The 13,014-nt window shown below is 41.6% G+C and overlaps 2 long non-coding RNA genes across 2 annotated transcripts in view; both read right to left on the bottom strand.

Moving 5' to 3' along the window:
* Positions 1–557, bottom strand: part of LOC143707251 (uncharacterized) — a 1,315-nt gene extending 758 nt beyond the window's left edge. The window contains exons 1-2 of the long non-coding RNA XR_013193133.1: positions 418–557; positions 194–293 (exon numbers count right to left, since the gene is read on the bottom strand). This is a non-coding gene — a long non-coding RNA (uncharacterized LOC143707251). The remainder of the gene's footprint in view (positions 1–193; positions 294–417) is intronic.
* The window catches only part of LOC143706822 (uncharacterized), a 458,129-nt gene that overhangs the window by 222,884 nt on the left and 222,231 nt on the right, over positions 1–13,014 (bottom strand). The window lies entirely within an intron of this gene.

Here is a 13,014-nt window from a genome sequence, read left to right as displayed (position 1 = left end):
ACAATAAAAACAATTGTGTGTTGAGAGTCAGCAGTCAGCACCAGTCTACGAATGAGCTGGAATACACACACACATGCCATACTTAACTGGTATACACATGGCTACAGTAGAGCAGCCAGGTGTTTGCAGTACACACACACACATGCCACACCACACACACAATCCTCTCTACCTGGCACACCTTAAAACTCACCTCTTCACATATCTTAAGAAGAGCTTGGCCGGACAATCCACCTTCTTCCCTTTTTGTACATGAAACTTTTTTTTGTGTACACATGTTCAATGGAATGCTCCTGCAACAATTGGCAAAGCCGCATAATCAGCTAATTTATTTAAATAGTAGATGGACTGTTAAATTATTTGACTGTTATATAAATGGACTTTTGGCCTACATAAATCACTGATTGGTCAATTTACCTCTGCTGTAGGTGTGTTCCGGGATGCTTTCCCATGCTCGCAATCCCGGATCACTCGCTTGGTTACACACAGTGGGGTGTCTTCACAGTAGTCCTCCACTTGCCACACTAGCCTCGCCTTCTCATCATCCTTTACCTTGACAGACCTTAAGAAAGAGATATTTTGCCAAACCAAAGAATGTGGAAGGGGGAGGGGAACTAGATAACGGTGTAACGCAATGTCAGTTATGTTATGTTGAATGACTAATTACACAAAAACACATACACATGTCCAAGGATAACATGAGGAAGGGCAAGCACTTATTTCCATCATGGATAGTTAGTTAATTGTGTTTCATAGTAACTTAATACCATTTGTTGAAAGACGTGAGCGTTGCTCTTTTATGGTATTCCAACAGAGTTGTCAGATCCTCCTCCGACTTGACAATTACGGAAATGTATCCCCCATCTCTCTTGACAACTTCGGAATGTGGAGGCATCCAAGGCAGATCTATAAATGATTTATATTTCGTTAACACAGACCAGGGGTGCAAACCAAATGAGGCTTCTGTAAGACTACAGGTGAAGAGTAAAAAAAAGTTTTACAAAAGTCTTACAATAACGTTAACTATTTTCACCAAAAGAGGACAGGTTTGCACCACGTGATTTGAAGTTGGTCAAGATCTATCTAGCTAATCTATCAACTCTATCTAACAGTCGAAATCTTAACTAAACAGGAAAACAATCTAACATGATTAAAAACGTACCCTCCATCGTGCAAAAAGATGTAACGTTACACAGGCCGGTAACGTTAACTTCCCACTCAACAGACGAGTCCAGAGAGACGGTTGGAAAAACTATAGAATCTTTGACGGGTGCGCGCTGACCCTGGTCGATGAGAACCCGCATGAGAGATGTGACGCAGGACGTAACCCCGCCCCCCGGGCGAGATGCCCCAAAATTTACGAATCCCGGTGCACCGTACCAGTCCCGTTCAGCCATTTCTGGTCGGAGTGCGGGAGTGATCGCAAGTGTTTCACAGCGTTTCTCACAAAACCTTTTGGAAACCAATGTCTTTGTTCTCCTTCTTTCAGCAATAACGGAGTTTTGTAAAAACGTAAGACCTTTTTTAACTTTATACAACATTTTTAATACCTTTAAACACTAGTTAATTGTAAAAGTACAACTTTTTTTCAAACGTATGTTAGAAAATAAAACTATTTGCATGATATCATTTTAATTCTAGAAAAACATGTTTGCAACTCATGCTTTTAAAATGTATGTGCTTTAACGATACACATTGTTTTAATGTATTTTTATATGTGATTGTGAAAAGTACAACTTCAAATGTAAATGTGAAAGACCTCTTTTAAAATAAAAAAACACACTGATCTCACCTCTGACTATGGCTTTTATTATACCTTTTCTTTAAAAAGATTAAAATGTATTGTTTTTAATTGTTTTTTCATCATTTTGAACATTTTTTACATTGAGCCCTAGTGATCTTCGGTGATTTTCCACGCTTAAAGTAACACCAGGTAACTTTTGCTCTCGGGGTCCCAGTATTGGGAAACAGTATTGTCCTCTACTACTGTCGTAAACTCTGTCATCGTGCATTTGTTGACAACCATGATAGCCCTGAACACTGTAGGAGGAGGTCACATGCAGGTGTTCTGTTTGCGTGGCGTGTGAAATGTCTTCATCCCAGGTACAGTGGCATATATTTCAGCATGTCATATGAATATAATATCATGGGTTTTATTTTTTTTCTAACTACAAATGATCGCGATGATCATGTTTACAAGCCAGAGTCATTATAGTAGCCTAGTCTATTGGTTACCGTTTTACTGAATCTATATGATACTTTAATGCAATGTTTTAGTGGTAGATAATAACCATAGAACGTCAATATTATAATATCAAGCTACCATAAATAAATCTGCAAATTTTACAAATCGATTTGCATTATAGCTTGAGGCAAGACAAATAATCATTACCTGATTCATGAAGATAAACGGAGGATAAGATAGCTTCCGTAACATAGTCAGGCAGACAAAAAACACCCCAGACTATGGGGTGTCATTGGTTGTTGCGTTAAATGTTACCCAGATACAATAGTGCTATTTTCTGATTGGCTAACAACACCAGACGAACAACACCAGAGGAGACGCGCTTGAATTCATGCCTGTTCCGCAGTGAGAGCGGCGCGGCCAGAGTTTTGGGCGCTGCGGCATATTAAATATATTACAAATAGTTTTTCAGCGTGAGAAATACAATGTGTTGCGGGAGAGCGTGACAAAAGACCGAAATGAGTGACTGTCACGCTCAATGCGTGACACTTGACAGCCCTGCGATTTTAAGGAAGTGGGGGTGGTGGAAGTGACGTATATGCCGTAAAGCAGTCGAGTTTTCTAGTTCTCTTTGTTCGCCGGTTACTACCCGAAACCCGAAGTTTAAAAGTATGATTAAAAACGCAACAGACCCCGTCAGGCTATGGCAGACGTGTCATTCAACCTATTGTAAGTCGATGTACCATCACAAGAGACTTGGAAATATATTATGAAGGTTGAAAAGTTACCTGGTGTTACTTTAATCTGTTCAGACCAAATGGGGAGGAAGGGGAGGAGTAAGCGTGGTAAGAAATTCCAAGCACGGGTGTACAGGCCGGAAGTGGGAGGGTGGGGAGGGCTGAGTATCTAGGGGATTTCCCACGGTCACGTGACCAATCCGGAAGGGGCGTGGTCTAGCGTGGGAAATTCCCACGGTGTCATAAACGGGGAGGGGCGGGGCTTTATGAGGGGGCAATAAAACTGTCAGTTTGACGAAAGCCGTCCTCTATACTCTCTCTTGTGTTTCTTGGAAACTTCTGGGCTTGAAGCTTTCTTTTTCGCTAATGTAGCCACTTTCTCAAATAAATACCTTGGATTATGTTTATTTTCTTTTAATAGGGTTGAAAAATAAGCAGATCTAGCAGCTTTTAAAGCCTCTCTGTAAGCAATCGAACTCTCCTTCCATGAAATCCGAAATACCTCTAGTTTTGTTTTCTTTCAGTTGCGCTCCATTTTTCTTGCTGCTCTCTTAAGGGCCCGGGTGTGCTCGTTGTACCACGGCGTTGGACTATTTTCTTTAAGCACAACGGAGCAACTGTGTCTAAAGTGCTGGAAAGGAGAGAGTTAAAAGTTTCTGTTGCAATATCAAGTTCTTCTAAGCTATCTGGGATGTTGAGACAATTAAACTGATTAGGAAGATTATTGATAAAGCAATCTTTAGTGGCAGAAGTGATAGGTCTAACATACTTGTAACACGGAGTTGGCTTTGCAGCCTTGGCTAAATGTAATTTACATGAGACTAGATAATGATCTGAGATGTTGTCGCTCTGCTGCAGAATTTCAACAGCATCAACATTGATTCCATGTGATAATATTAGATCTATTCTAGAGTATGATTACGACAATGAGTAGGTCCTGACACGTTTTGTCTAACTCCAACAGAGTTAAGAATGTCTTTAAATGCCAATCCCATTGCATCTTTTCCATTATCTACATGTATATTAAAATCACCAACAATTAGGACTTTATCTGCAGTCAATACTAATTCTCATAGAAAGTCAGCAAATTCTTTGATAAAATCTTTATGGTGCCCTTGTGGCCTGTATACAGTTGCCAGCAGAATTCTCAAACTTGATTTATCGTTTACATTATATATTTTTACATTAAGCACCAACACTTCAAAAGAAGTACATTTAAAACTAGATTTTTTTAGTGGTTTTGAAAATATTACTATAAATTACAGCAACACCTCCCCCTTTGCCTTTCAGGCGAGGTTCATGTTTATGACAGTAATCATGGGGGGTGGACTCATTTAAAGTAATGTAATCGTCTGGTTTTAGCCAGGTTTCTGTCATACACAGCACATCTAGGTTATAATCTGAAATCATATCATTAACTATGATCGCTTTTGAAGTAAGGGATTGAATATTCAGCAACCCAAGCTTTATCGTTTGCTCATCTGTATTATATCTATTTTTGATTTGTTGCATATCAATTACATTTTTAACCTTAGATCGGTTTGGACGTTTTTTGGATTTCCAAATTCAGGGAACAGACACAGTCTCTATATGATGATATCTAGGTGAAAGAGGCTCTATGTGATGGGATTTATCTGACCTTGGTGACACAAGGCCGCTAGCAGACGGTCGGTTTAGCCAGTTTGTCTGCTTCCTGACCTGAGCCCCAGATTGTCATGTTTTGTCTCCAAGACTATGAGCCAAATTACTACGGCTGTCACTTTACGTTCGAAAATCGATTGCACAATCGATCGGATCAACCAACACAAGTTTCGAAAACGAAAATAGGGAATCGATTTTAACTGCCTTTTTTTTTTTTTTTTTACCAAAAATGTGTTTTAGTTTGACAGATCAATACAGTCCACAGAACATGTAGGATGTTGGGAAATAACAATGTCTTTTCTGTTAACCAAATGCTTTTTAATATTCGCTATTGCTTCAGTGCAAGTGAACAAGCGCGTTGTTACCGTTACTTGTTGCTTAGTGACGTGTGTGTTTTCAAGCAAGCCAGAAATGCGCAGATTCTGCACAACACGCTGTATTTAATATATCATGAGGACTCACGAGTTGCGTATTTGCGCTAAATCCACGCAGATTTGGCTTACACGAACTTCCCCAGCAAAGTGAGTAAACATAGAAACACGCAAAATTGGCTCGTGATATGACAGCGTTACCCGCCAAAGTTCATTTTTATCCGAATTTGGCGTGTGTCCATTTCAATCCTTGAATGTTGCACTCCTGTTTGTCACCTTGCAAAAAACTTCACGCCAATAAATCATCAGAAATATTGCTGACTTGTGCGCGTCTCAAGCGCCCTCCTTACGTTCGTCCTAATGCCTGTTAGTTGTCCGTGGATTTGTCAATATTTGCTGTTGAAAATGGAAACGTCTTTAGACATGGAAAAATCGATTTTACAATCGATTCAATGAACACATATGTCTCAAAAATCGAACAGGATTTTTTCACAAAAGTGACAGCCCTACAAATTACTAGAGAGAAGAGCGGCACCATCCCAGGAGGGATGAATACCATCTCTTTTCAACAGGTCAGGTTTGCCCCAAAAACTTTTCCAATTGTCTATGAATTCTATATTATTTTGCGGACACCACTTAGACAGCCAGCCATTGAGTGAGTGTCAAGTACCCACAGTCAGTGATGGTCTGGGGTGCCATGTCAGCTGCTGGTGTTGGTCCACTGTGTTTTATCAAGGGCAGGGTCAATGCAGCTAGCTGTCAGGAGATTTTGGAGCACTTCATGCTTCCATCTGCTGAAAAGCTTTATGGAGATGAAGATTTCATTTTTCAGCACGTCCTGGCACCTGCTCACAGTGCCAAAAGCACTGGTAAATGGTTTACTGACCATGGTATTACTGTGCTCAATTGGCCTGCCAACTCTCCTGACCTGAACCCCATAGAGAATCTGTGGGATATTGTGAAGAGAATGTTGAGAGACGCAAGACCCAACACTCTGGATGAGCTTAAGACCGCTATCGAAGCATTCTGGGCCTCCATAACACCTCAGCAGTGCCACAGGCTGATTGCCTCCATGCCACACTTCAATACGTACAGAATGTGCGCGTAAAAAAACACGTTCAAATTGGACGTCTTAACATGGTAAAACTGTGCGTATTTACACGCACTAAAGTAACGCGACGACAACTGACGCCTTACCCCTAAAATCCACTGGATCCGTCAACAGCATGGAACGTCAGTGACACGTTTTTGATGCGTCCCTAGCTCGGCGTCAAAGTCCACTGGAAGCCTCTCAGACGAGTTTCAGCAGCCCTGAAACAACCCTGTGTTGGTCTCCACAGGGTGTTTTATTTTGGAAATCGACCGGATCCTCTATGCCGTTCTGTGTCTGACTTCCTGCCCGGTACGATGTACTCTGTGCTGCTTGACGCGGCAAGCAGCGAAAATAGACCTGCTATACCTATTCTATGCGGAGCGGAGCGACGCTTCTGGGACTCTTCTGAGACGCGCTGCGTCCGCAGCTGGTGGACTTAAGAGCATTGACTATAACGGCCGCGATTAGCTCCGGCATCCGCGACGCTGACATTCTGCGCCGTAGACGGATCCAGTGGATTTTAGGGGTTACCCTACCAAACATCGTACGGGGCAGGAAGTCAGACACAGAACGGCATAGAGGATCCGGTCGATTTTCAAAATAAAACAAAAACATGTCGCTGACGTTCCGCGCCGTAGACGGATCCAGTGGATTTTAGGGGTTAAATGCCAAGACTATTGAAAATGGACACGTTTTTAGATAGAGGATGCAGTGTCTCGGCTGAGAAGGTCACAACAGAAGAGCCCAGCGTGAAAAAAACAAAACTGCGTAAATTTGACGACTCGTACATAAAATATGGCTTTATGGAATATAGTGACAGCAGACCACAGTGCACACTGTGCTTGAAGATTTTATCCGTTGAAGCACTGAAACCATATAAACTCAACCGACATCTCACAACAATTCATCCGGAGCATGCAAATTAAAGTAAGGATTTTTTTCAGAGAAAGAAAGAAGAATACGTCAAGCAAAAGGTACGACTGACTAACATCACGACAATACCTGAGAAAGCACAGCATGCATCGTATCTTGCAGCCCTGCGAATAGCCAAATGTAAAAAGCCTCACAAAGTCGGAGAGGAATTAATACTTCCAGCAGCGGTGGATATGTGCTGAGTGATGATCGGGGAGGAGGCCGCGAATAAGATTAAATCATACCGCTGTCCAACGATACAGTAAACAGGCGGATCAAAGACATTTCTTTTGATGTAAAATCTCAACTGACCGAAAGATTACGATCGTGTGAGCAGTTCGCGCTTCAGCTTGATGAATGCACTGACGTTAGTAGTGCTGCGCAGGTGTTAGTGTACGTTCGATATTTATGGGACAGTAAAATTATGGAAGATTTTTTATTTTCAAACGAACTTGAGAGGAGAGCTACAGGTGAAGAAATTTTCAAAATGTTGGACACTTTTATGGTAGAAGAAAATCTGAGCTGGGAAAAATGCGTGTCTGTTTGCACTGATGGTGCGGCAGCAATGACTGAGGGCAAGAGTGGAGTTGTCACACGAATTCAAGCCATAAATCCAAAGATCACAGCCACTCACTGTATGCTTCATCGTCAAGCACTTGCATCGAAGTTAATGGCACCCGACCTGCATGATGTGTTGGAAGTAGTAGTAGCGGCTGTCAACTTCGTGAAGTCAAGACCGTTAAAGTCACGTCTCTTCGCAAAACTATGCACAGAGATGGGAGCAGCTCATGATCGGCTACTGTTCCATTCAGAGGTGCGGTGGCTCTCGCGTGGAAAAGTTTTACAGCGAGTGTTTGAACTCAGACGTGAGCTTCATGATTTTTTGAAAGAACATAAACCTGATCTAGAACTGTTTTTTTCTGACCCACCGTGAATGGCAAAACTAGCCTACCTTGCAGACATTTTCAGTAGTCTCAATGGACTGAATCTGTCCATTCAGGGATGTTATTCCACAATACTGGAGGCAAGTGACAAAATAAATGCTTTCAGGAGAAAAATTGACCTGTGGGTACCCAAACTACAAAGAGGCATCACTGACATGTTTCCAAATCTATCAGAATGTTTGGATACAAACTGCATGGCAGTGGACTTCATGCTCAACAGCATTACCAGTCACCTCACCTCACTGAATGAACATTTCAGTCGCTACTTCACAGACATTGACATGGAGAAATATGACTGGGTTCGAGATCCCTTTTCTTGTGATGTGATGGCCAGTGGCCTCAGTGGAAAGGCTGAAGATGAACTTTTGGAACTGTCCAGTGATAGTACTCTCAGGATGAGATTTAATCAGCAGGGCCCAGCAGAATTTTGGCCCACAGTTGAAAAGGAGTACAAGGAGGTTGCTCTTCAGGCCATGAGAATATTGCTGCCTTTCCCAACAACATACCTTTGTGAGGCATCTTTCTCAACCATGATGGCAATAAAGACAAAATACAGGGCACGGCTTAATGTGGAAGATGACTGGAGAGTTTGCCTGTCCCCAATAACACCCAGAATTGATAAGCTCTGCAAAGAAAGACAGTCTCACCCTTCCCACTGAGGTTGTGTGTACTTGAACAGTGGTTACTAAATTGATGTGTCTGCATTGCATGATTTCTTTTATATTGTAAAACTTGTATAATTGTATGTCTTCTATATTGAAAAACTATTTCTTTAAGTAGAGCAGAATTTTTTTTGTTTCTTGCAGAAAAAAAGATTGCTAAAAAAACAGATTGCTGTTCAAATTGCAAACCAAACTTGAGCCACTGTCATTACATTAAATTACATTACATTAAATTACAGTACATTAAAATGTAAGAAGTTTAATGCACTTTTTTACAATCAGTAAATTAATTTTTCAGTGTTCATCTTTTACTATGAACATCATAAATTACTGTTCAGTATTCAATACTTTTGTTGCACTTTTCAGACAATATTATTGTTAACTTAATTTTTTTTATAAAAAATTGTTATATTTTATGAAATGTAGAATTTAACTAATTTTATATATTCAACATCAGAGACATAAAGCTACAAACAGAACTGTTGTTCCAGCATTGTATAGGGCTGCAGCTATCGATTCTTTTTGTAATCGATTAATCTAGCACTTAATCGATCGATTAATCGAGTAATCGGATATTTTTTTTCGTGTGTGTTTTATTAACAGAATAGTTATATTAAACTTGTGTCTATTTCAGTTAAAGCTGTTATAAGTTATATACTATAAGTTATACAGTATGCAAATTATAAAGCTATCTCATATGTGAATTTTCCTTTAAGATGTTATAATATAACCACTCTAAGCATCTAAGCATATTTGTGTATTTTGGTAGTTTAACGCTGAAGAAGAGCTGTAACGTGACTTGTTGTTGAACACACAGTAAAAGCTGACGCACTTTTTGTTCCGTGCTTTTTAACTGAAAAATGAGTACTCCGAATCTTTATTAAAAACCAACAGGCTGGGGACTTTCATTTTTTGTTGTTGTTTGTAACTATTTGGCAGACGTGAAATACAAACCATGTGCAAAGCAAAGACTGCAATACAATATTTGTTCCTCCATCACGTCGCGTTGTGTACAGTGAATGCATGCTGAAATTATTGTTGCGTGGCTACATAAAAGTTTAAGCATATGTGATGCATTGCTGCAATTGGTCTGACTGGCGTGTGTGTGTGTGTGTGTAAGGGGTTATTTTTTTAGGCTATACTCTCTTGCAATTGAACCTGATAGTTACGTTTACTACTTAAAAATGTCATCAAAGCTAAAAATCATATCTAGTCAAACCACATCACGACATCGCTACAAATACAATATGGGATTAAAATCATTGAACATCAATAGGCATAAGTTAGACTACGTTACCTTGTTTCAGCGAGTTAAGTGTATTAAGTGAATTAAGTGTGTAATAATCCCACACTTTAGATAATTTCTGCCGTTTATTTACATATTTATTCTCCGCCATCGCGCAAACTAAATTCAAAATATATGCTTCCTGAACAGGTCCGTGTGAATAAACGGTCCGTGGGAAACAATCAAATCCCTGCGCCGCGCGTATAGTGCGCGTCATAGGAATTTAACGAGGCTTCGAGGCTGAGTTTTTGCCTCGAGGAATTTTTGTAATCGAGTAACTTGAGGAATCGTTTCAGCCCTAGCATTGTACGAATTCATTTGTTTCTGGTACAATCTAAAATTTGTAACTAAAATTGTACGTTTGAGGATGTTTTCGTCATGAGTTCTCTTTTGGGGGGCCACAAAAGGATTCACCCTACACAAGGGGGCCTCCTCCTGAAAAAGTTTTAGAACCACTGCTCTATTCCGTTCTGTGTCTGACTTCCTGCCCGGTACGATGTTTGACGCAGCAAGCGGCTTCATACTTACAAAATCTTCATATTTCCACAGCAAGATCAACAGCGCCTCTAACACACGAACACTTTTCAAGACATTTAACTCTCTCCTCTGTCCACCTCCACCATCACCCACCTCCTCTTTAACTGCTGATGACTTTGCTAACTTCTTCACCAACAAAACAACCTCTATCAGCAGTCAGTTCTCAACTCCAAACACACAGGAACCCAAACCATCCTCACCCACTACCAGAAACCTTCTCTTTACCTTCTCTCCGCTAACCGAGGAAGAAGCATCTAAACTTCTCCTCTCCAGTCATCCTTCCACCTGCCCTCTAGACCCCATCCCATCACACCTTCTACAAGCCATCTCTCCCACACTTCTACCAGCACTCACACACATCATCAACTCATCCCTCCACACTGGCATTTTCCCTACAGCATTCAAGCAGGCTCGGGTAACTCCACTGCTTAAAAAAAACAACATTAGACACATCACTTTTAGAGAATTACAGATCTGTCTCTCTCCTACCATTCATTGCGAAAACACTTGAATGAGTTGGTTTCAACCAAGTGTCATCTTTCCTGTCTCTGACCAACCATCTAGATGTCAACCAATCTGGCTTTAAGAAAGGCCATTCAACCGAGACTGCACTACTGTCGGTCACAGAAGCCCTGCGGATCGCAAAAGCTGCTTCCAAATCTTCAGTTCTCATTCTGCTGGATCTTTCTGCTGCCTTCGACACTGTGAATCATCAGATCCTTCTGTCCACCCTCTCATCACTGGGCATCAAAGGAACTTCTCTCCACTGGTTTGAGTCCTATCTCACAGGTAGGTCCTTCAGGGTTACATGGAGAGGCGAGGTATCCAAAGCACATCAACTGAACACAGGGGTTCCTCAGGGTTCAGTTCTTGGACCGCTCCTCTTCTCCATCTACACCACATCATTGGGACCCATCATACAGGCACATGGTTTCTCTTACCATTGCTATGCTGATGACACCCAGCTCTACCTCTCATTTCAACCAGATGATCCCACAGTAGCTACACGTATCTCAAGCTGTCTGGCGGACATCTCGGCATGGATGAAGGAACATCACATGCAGCTCAACCTGGCAAAGACTGAGCTTCTCGTCCTCCCTGCAAAGCCGTCTCTACAGCACGACTTCACTATCCAGCTAGAGTCATCCTCAATCACCCCATCAAGGTCGGTCAGAAATCTTGGAGTAATATTTGATGACCAGCTGACCTTCACAGACCACATTACAAAGATAGCTCGATCATGCAGGTTTGCAATGTATAACATCAGGAAGATCAGGCCTTTCCTAACTGAGCATGCAACACAACTTCTCGTCCAGGCCCTGGTTATTTCTAGGCTTGATTACCGCAATGCTCTTCTAGCTGGACTTCCATCATGTGTTACTTAACCTCTACAAATGATCCAGAATGATGCAGCCCGCCTTGTCTTCAACGAGCCCAAAAGGGCTCACGTCACTGCTCTGTTCATCTCACTGCATTGGCTACCACTCGCTGCTCGCATCAAATTCAAAGCTTTGACGCCTACTTACAGATCTACCACAGACTCAGCTCCGTCCTACTTTCACTCCCTACTACAAGTCTACGTCCCTACCAGAAGCCTACGATCAGCCAAGGAGCAACGGCTCGTGGTGCCATCACAGCGAGGCACTAAATCACTCTCCAGAACATTCTCATTCACGGTTCCATGCTGGTGGAATGATCTCCCCACCCTCGTCCGTAATGCAGAATCCCTGACAGCATTCAAAAGACAACTGAAAACTCATCTCTTCCGTGAGTACTTAACATAAAAATAAAAAAATAAAAAATAAAAAATGTCTTCTCTTTTAAATCTTTCCTTCCCTTTTAAATATTCCCTTGTCTGGATTTTGCTACTCTGAGCAATGCCTGAACTTTGTATTTTGAGCACTTCTTGCGTCGTTCTTCCCTCTTCACGATGACTCGCTTGCTTTAGTCCTCATATGTAAGTCGCTTTGGATAAAAGCGTCTGCTAAATGACTAAATGTAAATTAGACCTGCTACCTATCCTCTGCGGAGCGGAGCGGAGAGACTCTTCTGGGACGCTTCTGAGACGGGCTGCGTCCGCAGCTGGTGGACTTAAGAGCACTGACTATAATGGCCGCGATTAGCTCCGGCATCCGCGATGCTGACGTTCCGCGCCGTAGACGGATCCAGTGGATTTTAGGGGTTAGTGTGTCTACGCATTCAAAAGAAACACGTAAACATTTGCCGCGTTATGCCTGGCTCACACTACAGGAGTTTTAAAATCCTAACCGATTTTGAAATCTGGTTGCACCCCACACTTAAGGAGAATCTTTGCAGATTTTCTTCCCTCAAATCTTAAACATGCTCACACTACAAGATTTGAAAATCGTGGCGCATCACACACTACAAAATGTTAATAAGATTATCATGCCAGATATGATTCCACCATGATCACGTGATCTCACGCAACAGATCGGAAGCGGAAAAGTGGATGTAAACTAAATATCTGTCCTTCAGATAAAGTCATATTTGAAAAATATGCCGTGACCAAGGAAAGCGAAATCTTTAAAAAAAAAAATCATCCTTTTAACATTTAAGGATATTTCTAATGAATGGCGTCATCTCTATGAGGTGACGTGTCAGCTTCAGCGTTGCCTTGCCCATGCGC

This window comes from Siphateles boraxobius, unplaced genomic scaffold (assembly GCF_051911475.1).
Source record: "Siphateles boraxobius isolate OS27281-9 unplaced genomic scaffold, OSU_SipBor_1 41, whole genome shotgun sequence".
NCBI classification, from domain to species: domain Eukaryota; kingdom Metazoa; phylum Chordata; class Actinopteri; order Cypriniformes; family Leuciscidae; genus Siphateles; species Siphateles boraxobius.
This window is presented reverse-complemented; position numbering and strand designations above follow the sequence as displayed.